The following is a 13,539-nucleotide window of genomic DNA, read 5'->3' on the forward strand; positions in this document are numbered from 1 at the left end:
AGGACTTTGGACCAAGTTGTAGTGAAAAGGGCAAAAATGTCATTTTTTTCAATTATCAAGAATCTTTCTGGATTTTTAATTCCTTGTTTAGAAGGAATTTCAAGATACTCGAGAAGCGAAGAATAACCAGCAACATCCATGGATGAAATATTTTAAGAAAAATTATGGATTTTTCTAGAAAAACAATCATAAAATATTTCGAATGTGACAAATTATCAAAATACCCTTGAAGTTCCCCTTAATTAAAAAACTGCAATTAAATAAAATCTGCAACCAGATTTAGTTCCAGAACCGTCGAGCCGAAGAAAATCAATCGTATATTCACATCCAACTGTTGGATTGAGCTGCAATTTGGATATGTTTAACAAGACTCTTATTTACTATGGTTTGGTTGAATAACTTGTCATGGTGCAACACCCTTATTTACCCAAGTCGTCATTTTCTTATTTGCAATAAGTGATATGGAAAATCAACCCAAGGGAAAGTATGGAACGGATTACCTTGATGATCAAGATCAAGAGTAAAGAAAACTCGTTTCTAAACTCGTGATTCGAATCACTCCCCAAGAGATTTGATCAATACCACTTGAATGACTCTACATGCAAGTTCTAAACACAAGAATTTGCAAAGAAAGTTTAGCTCTCAACAAAGCTAAAATAGAAATTCTATTCTTAATTCCAAAATCTGATGTCTAATTAGAGAAAAGAAGGCTTTATATAGCCCTTACAACCTTAACCTATGTGATATATAACTCTCAAATTAAAAGGGCTAGTAATGAAAAATACCCATAACCTCCATATTAAAATGGTAGTGAATGGTGGAATATAGTAACCTATGTGGGTTACAATATAACTTTAACTCCTATATTTAAAACTAGCTTAAATATGACAAACAAATATTTAAATTATAATTAAATAATGCAATTAATAAAATGTGCTTATTGACTCATCCTTGGACTAGTTTTATAAATTCAGCAGAGTTCATTAAATGCAACTTAAAGTGCATTTAATTCATCTCTTTCTTGAAGCTCAACTTTGCACAACATATAAGGGAGGTCTCCAGCGTCTTCTAGAATTTCCTTTGATGAGCTCACCATAGCTTGAATATAACTGTATAAGGTTTGTTGTAGCTTCTTAGCTCTCGTCCTTGTAATTGGACCTTGAGGTATGGAAATTCCTTGGTCGTGGTTCATATCAATAAGTCAGTAAAGGTAGGTTTTGATAATTAAGAATCGTACGTTCCAATGCGATTCTGGATATTCGCTTACAAAATAAGTGAAAACATTAGAAGTTGATGCAAAAATAAATACCAAAATCATATAGAGATTATTGATAGCCTATATTTTTGATCTACTTAGAATTTGTTTGTTTCATTTGGATCCTTTTTAACCATATATATATATATAATCATTGCACTCCAACAAACATACATTGACAACTTTTAAAGACTTGTAAAAGACTATTAAAAGAAAAACTAAAAAAACAAGGATATCAAGCGTGCTTGTTTCTTAAGTTAGGTTTTATTTAGTAAAAGCATCACACCCAACTACCCAAAATTTAAATTATACTTTTTTTTCTCTCCCAAGGCCAATCATATACTTCTCCTAGCTACATTTGAATCCTCTCCTTCTCAAGTTTCTTCTATTTTGGTGTTCGAAATTTTTGAATAAAATCGAAACATGTATATTTATTTTGAAGTCAATAATTTACTTTCCCATAAAAACTTGGACATTCGGTTGCCATACCTGCACTATTTTGTTAAAAGTCTCCATATGTTTGAGAACTCAAATATGAAATAGACTTGCTTTTATTAGATTAGTATTAGTACTGCAGTAAGCACACAACATCAGAGAAAGGAAAAGATTTCATGTGGTTTGGTCTAAGTTCTCATCAACATCCCAAATGCAATGCCATAGTTGCATCATTCTTGAAGCCAAACTTCATTCTCTAACATAAATACCTCGAACGAATCATGTCCAAGATTGCTTCTAAAGTTGTATCAAAAAATTTTGTTTGCAAAAAATTCTCCTTGAAATTTCAATTGTATTTGTAATGGTTCCAAAAAAAAAAAAAAAAAAAAAAAAAAANAGCTCTAGTACGTCGAAAAAGATTTGCCGAAAATCTCGCACCCTCTACCCACACACCCTCCCGATGCCAAGGATACGCCAAACAAAGCCACGCTCAAGTCTGCCCTAAAAACACGTGCCTAGAATTGAGAAAATGCGAGTAATAGAAAGAAGATAAGCGATCGTTGTAGTTTTCCGATGAACACAAATCAACGACGGAAAAATTAACCCCCACCACTCATTTTAAAATCGCCCTCAATCTCCACTTGTTATACAAAATATATCTCCATTAGTTGAAGCAGGAAGCACAGAGGAAAAAAAACCGACGTAAGGAAATTGTATTCATGGGGGAAATTTTCGGCGAGCATTGGTTGTTTTATAAATCCAAAACGAAATACGGGTCTACAATGGTAGTCACATCCATGGCTTTGTGAAGTCGTGGGAGAGGGAGGAATGACAAGAAGAAGGAATAAGGGATCAAAATTTTGGTAAACTATGATTACAATCCGTGGCTCGTATTAAGACAAACCTAAGCCTTGGCCCACGACCAGAGCTAAGCTCAGCAGCAACGAACAAAGCCCCGAAGCTAACTTGCAACGCTTGGCCCACATACAACATCGAGCGCTCTGCCAACTACAACTATTCAGCCTAACCGAGCCCAGTACCATCGATATAGATATTTTGATACTAATTTCTACAAATTTATTACCCTTCCATAGCTAAATTTGACTTAATAAATGCAAATAAGGTCAGTACAACATCTTATTTCCAAGTTCAAGTTTATTTAGGCTAGAAATGTGAGTTATTAATGAAAAACTAGAAATGTGAGTTATTAATGAAAAACGATGTACGACCTAAAATTTCTACTTAGAGTTGCTACTAACCTCTTATGCTCAACTCATATGCGAAATATAACCCTTAAAATAACATCATTTATAGAAGAATTTTGAGAATTTAAAACAATTACATCTTGGAAAACACTATCATAGTCTTACGTGTTCAACATATAATACTGAAAAATGAAAATAAAACAAATACGAAATAATTTAAAACATATGAAATGCAAGGCAACCTATTGTAACCTAAAACTAGAAAATTAAACATTCTCATATCTTATGCACGTGTCATGGTCTTTGCTCGCAATGCCCATGTCATCCGTACATGAGTTCCTTGCCTTTACTTGAAAAATGATGTGGCACGGCTTGAGTATTTTGAAGAATACTCAGTATGTGATCCAACTATAGGGATCATGCTAAATACAAACTCATGAAAATATGATCTAGGGACCTATCTCTATCTCATACTAGGGGTGGTGATAACTCTTCAAAAGTAGATTTATTATATCAAATACTTTTATAGTTAATTTTGTACTCGTACTCATTATTTTCTCATTAATTGCTTCTTTTATTCTAATTAGTACACATGAAATAGTCAATTGTAGTTTAATATGAATAGATGTTCAATTCCAAAATATTTATGCTGAACCATGATGTTTAATTGAGTTATTTGGTAAAATTCCAAAATATTTATGCTGAACCATGATGTTGTAGCAAATCTGGAAACAACACTGCTTGCATCTGAAAATAAATTTCTGAATCTGATGCTAAAGCAATTCGGAATGCAAACTTTTCAGGGATGACATGAAAATTTTAATCCACATCAGCAGTCCATGTCGGTCATTGACTACCAAATTAGAAACATCCTAAGTAGACTATTTTATCCTTTCTCGGCCCTAAATGAGAAGAAACAAACACTATAAAACAAAAAGGATACCTAAAATAAGAGGGAGCCGCACTTTTGGAGAAAAAATGGATTAGATAGCAGCAGCCTCCGCTGCTGTGAACTGTTGTGAAACCAGAGAAGAAAAGAAAATCCTAATCCTGCTGCTGTTGGCAGCAGAAGGAAAAGGAGACCAGTAAGGATTTATTAGGCAAAGAAGTGGACGTGAGAGCTCAAGGGAAGGAATCTTCCATTAACGAACGACAACAAACCGGGATAACTCTCTATTTCTTATTCTCTTTTCTCATTCCATCAATTTTACATAATTGAGATGCGGATTCCTCTGTTTAATTCAGTTTGTATGGAGAGCTAAACTTTATAGGTGAGGCAAGAGAGTTTTATATCGTTTAAGTATGTTGACAATATGATCTTAGTTTATTAAAGAGTTGTGGTTAATGATTTACATGTGTGTTTAATTAGCTACTTTACATACATAGTTGTTCTCTTATTCGGGAGAAGAGAGGGATAATGAAATCCTTTTTAATACTTTAGTTCCATAGCAAGAGACTTGAAGGGTAATAGAAGGGTTAGGAATAATTCTTCTCACAGAGCATTGTTAATAGAAATTAAAAACAATTATGGAAATAATCATCATGCATGACCCTCCGAAGTGGGCTTGAGAATCTATTAAAAGGAACTAAAATCTACCACTAAACTCACAACTTATCTATTTAATCTCTCTATGTCGAATCTTCCTCATTATTGTTGATTTTCTCAATCATTTTCTATTATTTGACCGTAGTGACACGCTGCTTTAGTTTTGTTAAAAGTAGTCAAAGTCACCTACATCCATTTGCATGTTACCCAAAAACCCACTTTAGTTCATATTATAACGATATATTAGGTTTATGCAATGATATGACAAGAATATTTTTATGAAATGAAACGACTATGATACATTTATAAAATGAGATGACCATGATATGTTTGTGAAAGAATATGACTAGGTTATGTTTATGAAACGATATGACTCTGACATTTTACAAAACAATATGACTATGATATGTTTACAAGATGATAAGTCCATGATATGTGTGTGATACAACGTGACTATGAGATGATACGTGAATGTTATAAATATTATGACACGTGTTTTGATGATGTACTAATGATATGATAAATTTTATGGTATAACACGTTTAACGATATAGTACATGATATATATTACATGATGTGCTGATAATATGATATATGCATGATATGATACGATACATGATATGAATGATATACGAAAAAATGTGTCGACATAATGCACAACCGCAATTTATGCAAGGAAAGCTATGATGAATATGATATGATATCAACCGCAATGGAGGGGGTGTTCGACATCAACAGCTCCTTAGAATGCTCGTCCAACCATAAAAGGGGGCCAAAAGGTGTGCGAACCGGATTAATGGGTTGGCACGACAACTCGACATTTGTCTTCGCAACGGTGATGGAGATGCTAGCACTCAAGAGGAGTGAGTGAGCCTCCCCAGGATGGACCCTACGATGTGTGTATTTTTGCACTTTGTATTTTCTTCTACTAAACTTAAGACCTGTGTATTGTTAGGTCGATGTTCTAACCAGTTAAGCTAATCACTTGACTTTTGATAAAGTTGGCTCCTCTGCAATGATATATCACCAGTGGATTAAACCAGACTCTGATACCATTTGTTGACTTCTGACAATCGAGGAAAAATTGTCGACGGAGTAAAAAACGGCCGAAAGTTTGTTGGAAGAAAAAAAAAATAACGGAAAGAATAACAGAGAGAGAGAGAAAGTATGCACTAAAGAACCGATGGATTGTTATTTTCATTCCATTGACATATTTAAATAACCATCCTATCCTAAAATTAGTCGTAGTAGCACAAATCTTGCGTCCAAATTGGCCGAAATGGCGAGCAAAAAATACGCTCTTCCATTATACGTGGAGCGTTAATTCAGATATCCGAAGACCAAAAAAACAACTAAGTTTAAGGAAACATGTGAATATACTAAATAAGGAAAAATAATAGCTTTTATCTAACACACTCCTACTTCTCATTCGATCATCATCTTGAATTCTTGAAACTTTGAGAACGTGTCAGACTTTTCTTTCATAAAGAAAGTCCACACATATCTTGAGTAGTCATCAATAAACGTCACCATATAACGCATTCCGTTGATTGATGCTTGTTTGACAGGATCGAACAAATTAGAGTGGAATAACTCTAATGGTTTCTTTGCTTTAAAGCTTGACTCTTTGTATGGTAATTGATGAGCTTTACCATAATCAGCTTCAACTTATGTAGCTAACATGTCCCAATCTTGCATGCCATAGATCTGTTGTCTTATTCTTTTGGGTCTTGTTAACAAAGGCAGACTCTGTAGATAGGATGTAAACAAATTCCACTCTTTGTCCTTCTATTGTCGGCTTTCCTATTATCTTAACATCTTGATTGACTTTTACATCTTCTAGCCCAAACAAGATGCAGTTTCCTAATGTTGTTAGTGGTGGCACTGACAACAAGTTCTTCTTTATACCCGGTACATGATAAACATTATGTAGTGACACTATATCAGATTTATTGCCAGGCATGATTGTCCTATTGCCGATCTAAGCAATTGAAAACTGTGCGTTATTTGCTGTGCATAGCATATGGCTTCCTTTGTACCCTTTCTTGTCTTGCAATTTACTCTGATCGCCAGTCATATGGTTTGAGCATCCTGTATCAACGATCCAGTCATTCTCATAATTAATATGGTCTCTCATCGTCACCATGAGTGCTAGCTCGCCTTCTTCTATGGCATATAGTACCTCTGTATTCCATTCCTCCTCCATCTTCATGTTGGAGGATGCCACATTATTTTCGACAGATTTTTTCTTGGACCAACAGTCGTTAGACATGTGACCTTTCTTCCCGCGATTATAGCAATTACCTTCAAATCTCTTTCCTTGAGAACTCTTGTTGTCATTCTTCTGAGCTATCTTAGGTTGTGCAATTCCTTGATGACTTCTTCTTTTGTCACCATTTTTGTATCGACGTTTGGTAGATGACTTATTATTTCCTTGACTTTCACTCGTGTAGAGTGTTCTTCTTCACCCTTTAATGTGATGCCTCCCATTTGTTTAGCTATGGCTTCATGGCTGGCTAACAAATTTTCAAACTCTGCTAGTGATACTTGAGTGGGTCATCCTTGCACAGCAATAATGAAGCTTCTATATTCTTATCGCAACCTGTGGATAATGATCCTCTACATTCGATCTTCTCCAATTGCAGACTTCGGTTCTAGTTTATTAATCTCTCGGCAAATCATCTTGACTTTGTGGAAGTACTAAGCAATCGTCATATCAAGTTGTGAAAATGACAATATCTAGTTCTCAAGAAGTTGTAGCCTCGTATCGTTCTTCTTGGAGAACAACATCACTAGCATGTCACACGCTTCTTTCGGTGTCTTCTCATCCCAAATATGTTCTAACATCTCTTCTTCGATTGGTCTTCAAGACAAACATTTCTTTGCCTGCTTTGATTCTCTATTTGCGCAAGGCGTCGTTAGAATCCTCTACTGGCGGCATATTTCACTCCCGCCAATGATCTCCCAAAGATTCTGTCCTTGTAAATGGGCCATCATGCATGCTTCCCATGTATTATAGTAGTTTTTGTTGAGTTTCTTGATTCCTCCTACGATTTGGAAGTCACCCATCGTGTTGACAATACCTCAATAATACCAAACAAGCCTTTTCGACACAAGATTTGAGTCACTGACTACTCATGACACAAAGAAACTCACTCATTAATAATTTCAAAAAATCATTTCAGAAGTAGAAAATCAGACAGAGCTGTAGCCACAGAGCATACTAAGAATTCTAAGAGATCAGACAACCTATACTAACCTCGCTCTGATACCAGATTGTTGAACACAACTCTTTATGGGAAACACTCGCACTCTATATTAAAACCTATCGAGAAGAGAATACAAGACAGTTGAACACAACTCTTTGTGGGAAACACTCGCACTCTTTATTAAGACCAATCGAGAAGAGAATACAAGACACTTTGTAGAATACTACTACTTTATATTGCTTGTGATTTCTTGGGATGAAAAACTAGGTAGGGTCGAGGGGTATTTATACTATACTCTACGCAATCTAAACCTAACAAATGTAAATCTTTTTCCTAAAATATCGAGATCTCTTTCCTAAAATCTCATCTAAAATAAATATACAATGGGCTCCTACAATTATTGGGCTTGACGCTATTGGGCTAGTGATGATATTTTAACACCGCACACCATTTACCTGTAACCAACGTCAAATACGTGTTGATCAACATGAAGAAGAGAAGTTGATGCAACTACTCATGGGGCTCAATGAGTCTTATAAAACAATGAGATCTAACATATTGATTTTGACTCCATTACCTAATGTGAGGCAAAGCCTATTCATTACTTGTACAAGAAGAAATGCAGCGTCTGTTAACTTTTGAACCTATTGAGAATTTCTCGATTGCATCAGCAATGCAGAAGAAAACAACATATTTAAAATTTGCCAAAGACAAATCATGTTAACACTGCAATAAAAGTGGTCATACAATTGTTGAGTGTCGAATCCTTAAGCTTCATGGTAAATGTTGTGATAGAAGGGGACATAAAAAAGTTCTATGTAGACAAAATAATTCTGGAAGGGCAGTACAAGTCAATCAACGCAACAATCGTGGATATCGATCATCTGCAAAGATGGCCGATGTTTCTCTATTGAATACAGAAGAACATTCACCTAATTCTATCCTAAATTTTTCTTCTAAGCAATTACAACAAATAACACAAGCCTTATCTGCACTCAATCATCGTCCTTCTCGTAATTCTGACAATAACATCAATGTTGCTGGTTTGTTTCCAGTATTTGCATTATCTATTAACTCTAAAAGTTCTAATCCATGGATTCTCGATAGTGGAGCTACGGATCATATAGTATCCCTTCTATTATGACTGAACCAAAGGCTTCCACCATATCTATAATAAATTTGCCTAATGGAGGGACAGCACATGTGTCACATACTGACAATGTTTCCTTTAATTCTGACCTTAAATTAAACATCGTTTTATGTGTGACTTCATTCAATTTAACCTAATGTTCATCAGCAAACTTACCAATGACTTGAAATGTTATGTCGCCTCTATCCTGATTTTTGTGTTATGCAGGACTTGGCTACGGGGAGGATGATTGGCTCGTGTAAACAATTCGAAGTCTCTATCATATTTCACAATCTCCAATCAAATCTTCAGCTCACCAAGTATCTCAATCATCTGATTTGTGGCATTTATGCCTAGGTCATTCTTCTTTTTCTCGTTTTAAATTTCTAGCAGAGCAATTGCATCTTAATAATGCTATTTTTTCTCATAACTGTAGTATTTTCCCATTAGCAAAACAAACTAGGTTGTCTTTTCCAAGAAGCTCAATAACAGCCCATTTTGCCTTTGATATGTTACATTGTGATGTTTGGAGACCACTTAAATTTCAACATTGCGTTTTTTTTCTCACTATTGTTGATGATTTTACACGATGTACTTGGGTTTTTCTTATGCAACATAAATCAGAAGTACATCATTTGTTAATGAACATTTTTAAATTCGTTCAAACTCAATTTCATACTACTTTCGAGATAGTTAGATCACATAATGGGACTAAGTTCCTATCTGCAACCATTTTTTAATTCACGTGGCATTGAATTTCAGCGACTTGTGTCTATACTTTACAACAAAATGTTGTCGTAGAACGCAAGAATCGGCATATCCTAAATGTAACTAGGTCTCTTCTCTTTCAGTCACAGGTTCCGCTTAATTTTTGGGGAGAGTGCATTTTAACTACGTTTATCTTATAAATAAAACACCATCAACATTGTTATCTAACAAGACACCCTTTGATGCACTCTACAAAGGACCACCTACATTTCACCATCTTAAAGTTTTTGGTTGTAAGTGTTATGAAACTGTAGTACACCCTAAGCAAAAATTTGAAACTCGGACAATTCCTTGTGTTTTCGTAGGATATCCTTGTGGTAACAAAGGTTACAAATTGTTTGACATGCAATCTAAAAAATTCTTTATCAGTCGTGATGTTAAATTTTGTGAAGATGATTTTCCTTCTTCATCAGCTTCACAAACTTTAACATTAGCTCTTTTAACTCCCATTTTACCACTTCATGATTCATCCTACTCAAACATCCATATTAGTCCTCCCCCACATTTTATTCCTTCACTTACTACTTTGTCGTCTCCTCCGCCTTCGATTCCTTTTCAAGATTCACCCACTAATTTTGATCTTATCATATCTGATACATTAGTTCCACTCCGATGTTCTACTCATATAAAACAATCTTCAGCTTGTCATAATGATTATGAGATGTCTTCTGGAGCCAATCATTTAACCTCTAGCTCAAGTCCCAACACTAGCACCAGGTATCCCCTTCATGATTACTATAAGACCCGAGCCTCAATGGAAAGTTTAAAATCTAATTTTTCCTTTTATGTTGAACTTCTAATATTTTTTTGAGGGTCTTAGAGACCAAATTTGGAGATGAGGTAGCAGACAAATATACTTGGAAATAATAGAAGAACTTAGGAAAAATATTAAAAAAATGATAGAAAATTAGAAATATGGTCAAAGTCAACTAGAGGGTAATTTGACCATTATACCCTCCCTTCTAGTAACATAGGATTAAAAGAAGAAAAAGAAAAATAAAGAGGAAAAGGAAGAGAAGGAAAAATGGCAGAAAAGAAAATAATAGAAATAGGGAGAGAGAAAATTCTAGAACGGGAAGGAAAGTTCTAGATAGAGAAGGAAAGCTCTAGAGAGAGAGAGTGAGGTAACCGCCGGCCACGAGGATTCCGATTCCGGCCGAGCCTTCTTCATAAAATCTTCACAGAATCAGGAAAGAACAATTCTCTCAAATCGTCCAAAACCGTCAAGGATCGAAGAAAAGATTGTTGATTGATTTGGATCGAAAAGAGGAGTTCCAACTTTCCATCAATGATGTGAGTATTGATATCTCTTGTCAACTTTGGACTGAGTTTATTACCAATGTGGTTAGAAATAAATTACAAGAAAAATAGCTATATGTAGATGAGTATGAGGTTTATAAATCTAGTGAAGGAATCATATTAATCCAAATTATAGAAAGAAATACGAAAATGCAAAGAAAATAGGAAATAATCGGTTTTCTAGAAAATTGCAGAGATGTGAGGAAGAAGACGAACGGCGAAGGGACAAGTGTCAGGAAAAGAGAGGGTCGCGCATCGCCGAAATGGTTGACACGTGTCCAGCGTGTATTGGCAAAGAAATTCAATGAAATACTTCGCGTCGGGCAGGATTCGAACGTCGGCAGTCACTACCCGAGTCTGCGACTGATGGCCTGCGCGCAACTTGGATCACAGACCCGGCTTCGCGTTGCCATGCGTCAGCGTAAAAGAATTCAGATTTCCAGCGCGTCCTTCCGATTTCGAACCGATGACCTCGACCTCGATTGACCGTTCAGCGGGCGCCACATGGCAATACCTCAACGCGCGTCTTCCCTCCCTCATGCGCGTTTGTACGCGCGCGTGGCCGTGCGCGTGTAACACCTTCCCAGGCACGTGAATGCGCGTGAGGTGCTGTTTTCAGCCCGTTCGACTTCTGTTTGCTCAATTTCCCTTTCGATTCCAACTCTGGCCCTATTTTTATATATAATAGGACTTCAATGAGAAAAATCAGTATTTGTGGACACGCTATTGGTATAGAAATGCTCAACGAAAAACACGCATCAATCAGGTAAGTCACCACATGGAACTTAAGGAAGAAATACTTGTAGGAGTCGCTTGGTTATGCATGCATGCTAGTTTAATTACCTTAGGTGGTAGCTTTCCATGATTGAATGTATGTAATTTGGTTGTTAAGAGTATGGATGTATTATATGAAGTATTTTGAGAATTATCTGAGTGTTGCAATTATGCTTTAAGCTTTCGCTTTATATGTATATGTTTAATTCATGCTGAAAGGAGGATGAGAACTTATGAACTCTGAGCTCCGGGACTTGATGGATATTATCGCCTCGTTGAGCATGTATGTTTACTTTGCATGAATTTTGTATGATGATGTTGGATGATAGATGTGTGCACACTCAGTTAATTCTCACTAACCCACAAGTTTGATAAAGTCTAGGGATTTGTGTTAGAGTGACAAGTCACTATGTATAAACTTAACCCTTTCCTAGGAGCCTACGAAACAACCACGACACACAAAGCTCCTCTAGAGTACCCTTAGGCTACTTGTGTGTGAATGGTGATATAGCTTCATGGGGGACCAGTGGGTTCCTGATCAAGACTCGACTGCTCGATAGTTGTTTTAGCATGGGAAAAGGGAGACCCACGTCGTAACTGACCATTTAGCTGGATGGGATACGGGAGGTAGCCCTCCCAAATACAGGGGGATTACCATGGGACTATGGGGTTACAGCTCACTTCCTAGGTAAGACACCGGGTAATCTCAAAGCCATGCCGAGGTAGCCACTCGAAGAGCACCAGTCAAACACAGGTTAGCATAAAGGAACTCTAGGGGTATAAATGAAAGGACGAAGACCAAAGAAGCCCCAAAGGGCAAGTTCCAAGGGGCAAGACCTAAAAAGCTAAGACCTGAACTAGATGTCCTACCGCTAAAGAAAAAACCGTGGAAGTTTGTCAAAATTTGGATGCGATAAGAGCCTACAAGTAGAAGGCTTACTGAGTATAATTTTTATACTCATTCCTTTTACCCTTTTTTTTCAGGTACCAGTCAAGGTGGAGGAGCGTTCGAGAGCTATGCGGTCATAGAGGGGGTCGTTTTGGAGCGTCAGTCCCTTGTCGTTCTATTGGAGTCTTTTGTATTTCATTTTACAAATCTTCTCTTCCTTTTGTTTTAATTGAATAGTATTTTTATCTTTTATTTTACTCTTATTTTCTTTCTTTTCTTTTTTTGTTTATTTTTTATTTCGTCTTTTGGGTCATGGTCCGAGTTTTTGACCTCGAACATCGGGTCATGACAATTACCTTTCATTCTCTCATTTTTCTCCTACTCAACGTGCTTTTCTAGCTCTTATTACAGCCCATACAAAACCTAAAACCTATGATGAGGTAGTTGGCGACCCATTATGGCAGCAGACTATGAATGATGAAATTGCATTCTCTCATTCCTCTACCACCTGGCCATAAAGCTATTGGCTGTCGTTGAGTGTACAAGATTAAACACAACTCTGATGGTTTTGTTGAATGTTATAAAGCTCGACTGGTAGTAAAGGGATACACTCAAGTTAAAGGTATTGATTACAAAGAAACATTTTCTCCTACAGCAAAACTTACTACACTTTGTTTGCTTACTCACTATTGTCCCTACTCGAAAATGGTTCACTCATCATTTGGATGTTCAAAATGTCTTTCTCCATGACAATGTAAACGAGGAAGTCTATATATCTTTACCACTAGGTATTCATCGGCACGGGGAGATTACAGTATGTCGGCTCCATAAATCTCTTTATACTTTAAAATAGGCTTCTTGTAGTTGGTTCTCCATATTCTCTACCACTATACAAAATGCAGGCTACGCTTAGTTCAAAGCAAATTACTCTTTATTTACTAATAGTAAAGGTACTTCTTTCATGGTAGCTTTTATTTATGTTGATGATATTCTGTTGACAGACAATAATCTCAAAGAAATTCAACATCTA

The 13,539-nt window shown here is 36.2% G+C and overlaps 1 long non-coding RNA gene across 1 annotated transcript; it reads left to right on the plus strand.

Moving 5' to 3' along the window:
- Window positions 1-11,296: 11,296 nt before the first annotated feature.
- On the plus strand, window positions 11,297-11,789 carry LOC111468541. The gene is made up of 2 exons (XR_002714764.1): window positions 11,297-11,452; window positions 11,535-11,789. It is a non-coding gene; the product is annotated as an uncharacterized LOC111468541 (long non-coding RNA).
- Window positions 11,790-13,539: the final 1,750 nt, after the last annotated feature.

The sequence above is a fragment of the Cucurbita maxima genome, unplaced genomic scaffold (genome assembly GCF_002738345.1).
Source record: "Cucurbita maxima cultivar Rimu unplaced genomic scaffold, Cmax_1.0 Cma_Scf00037, whole genome shotgun sequence".
Lineage (NCBI taxonomy): Eukaryota > Viridiplantae > Streptophyta > Magnoliopsida > Cucurbitales > Cucurbitaceae > Cucurbita > Cucurbita maxima.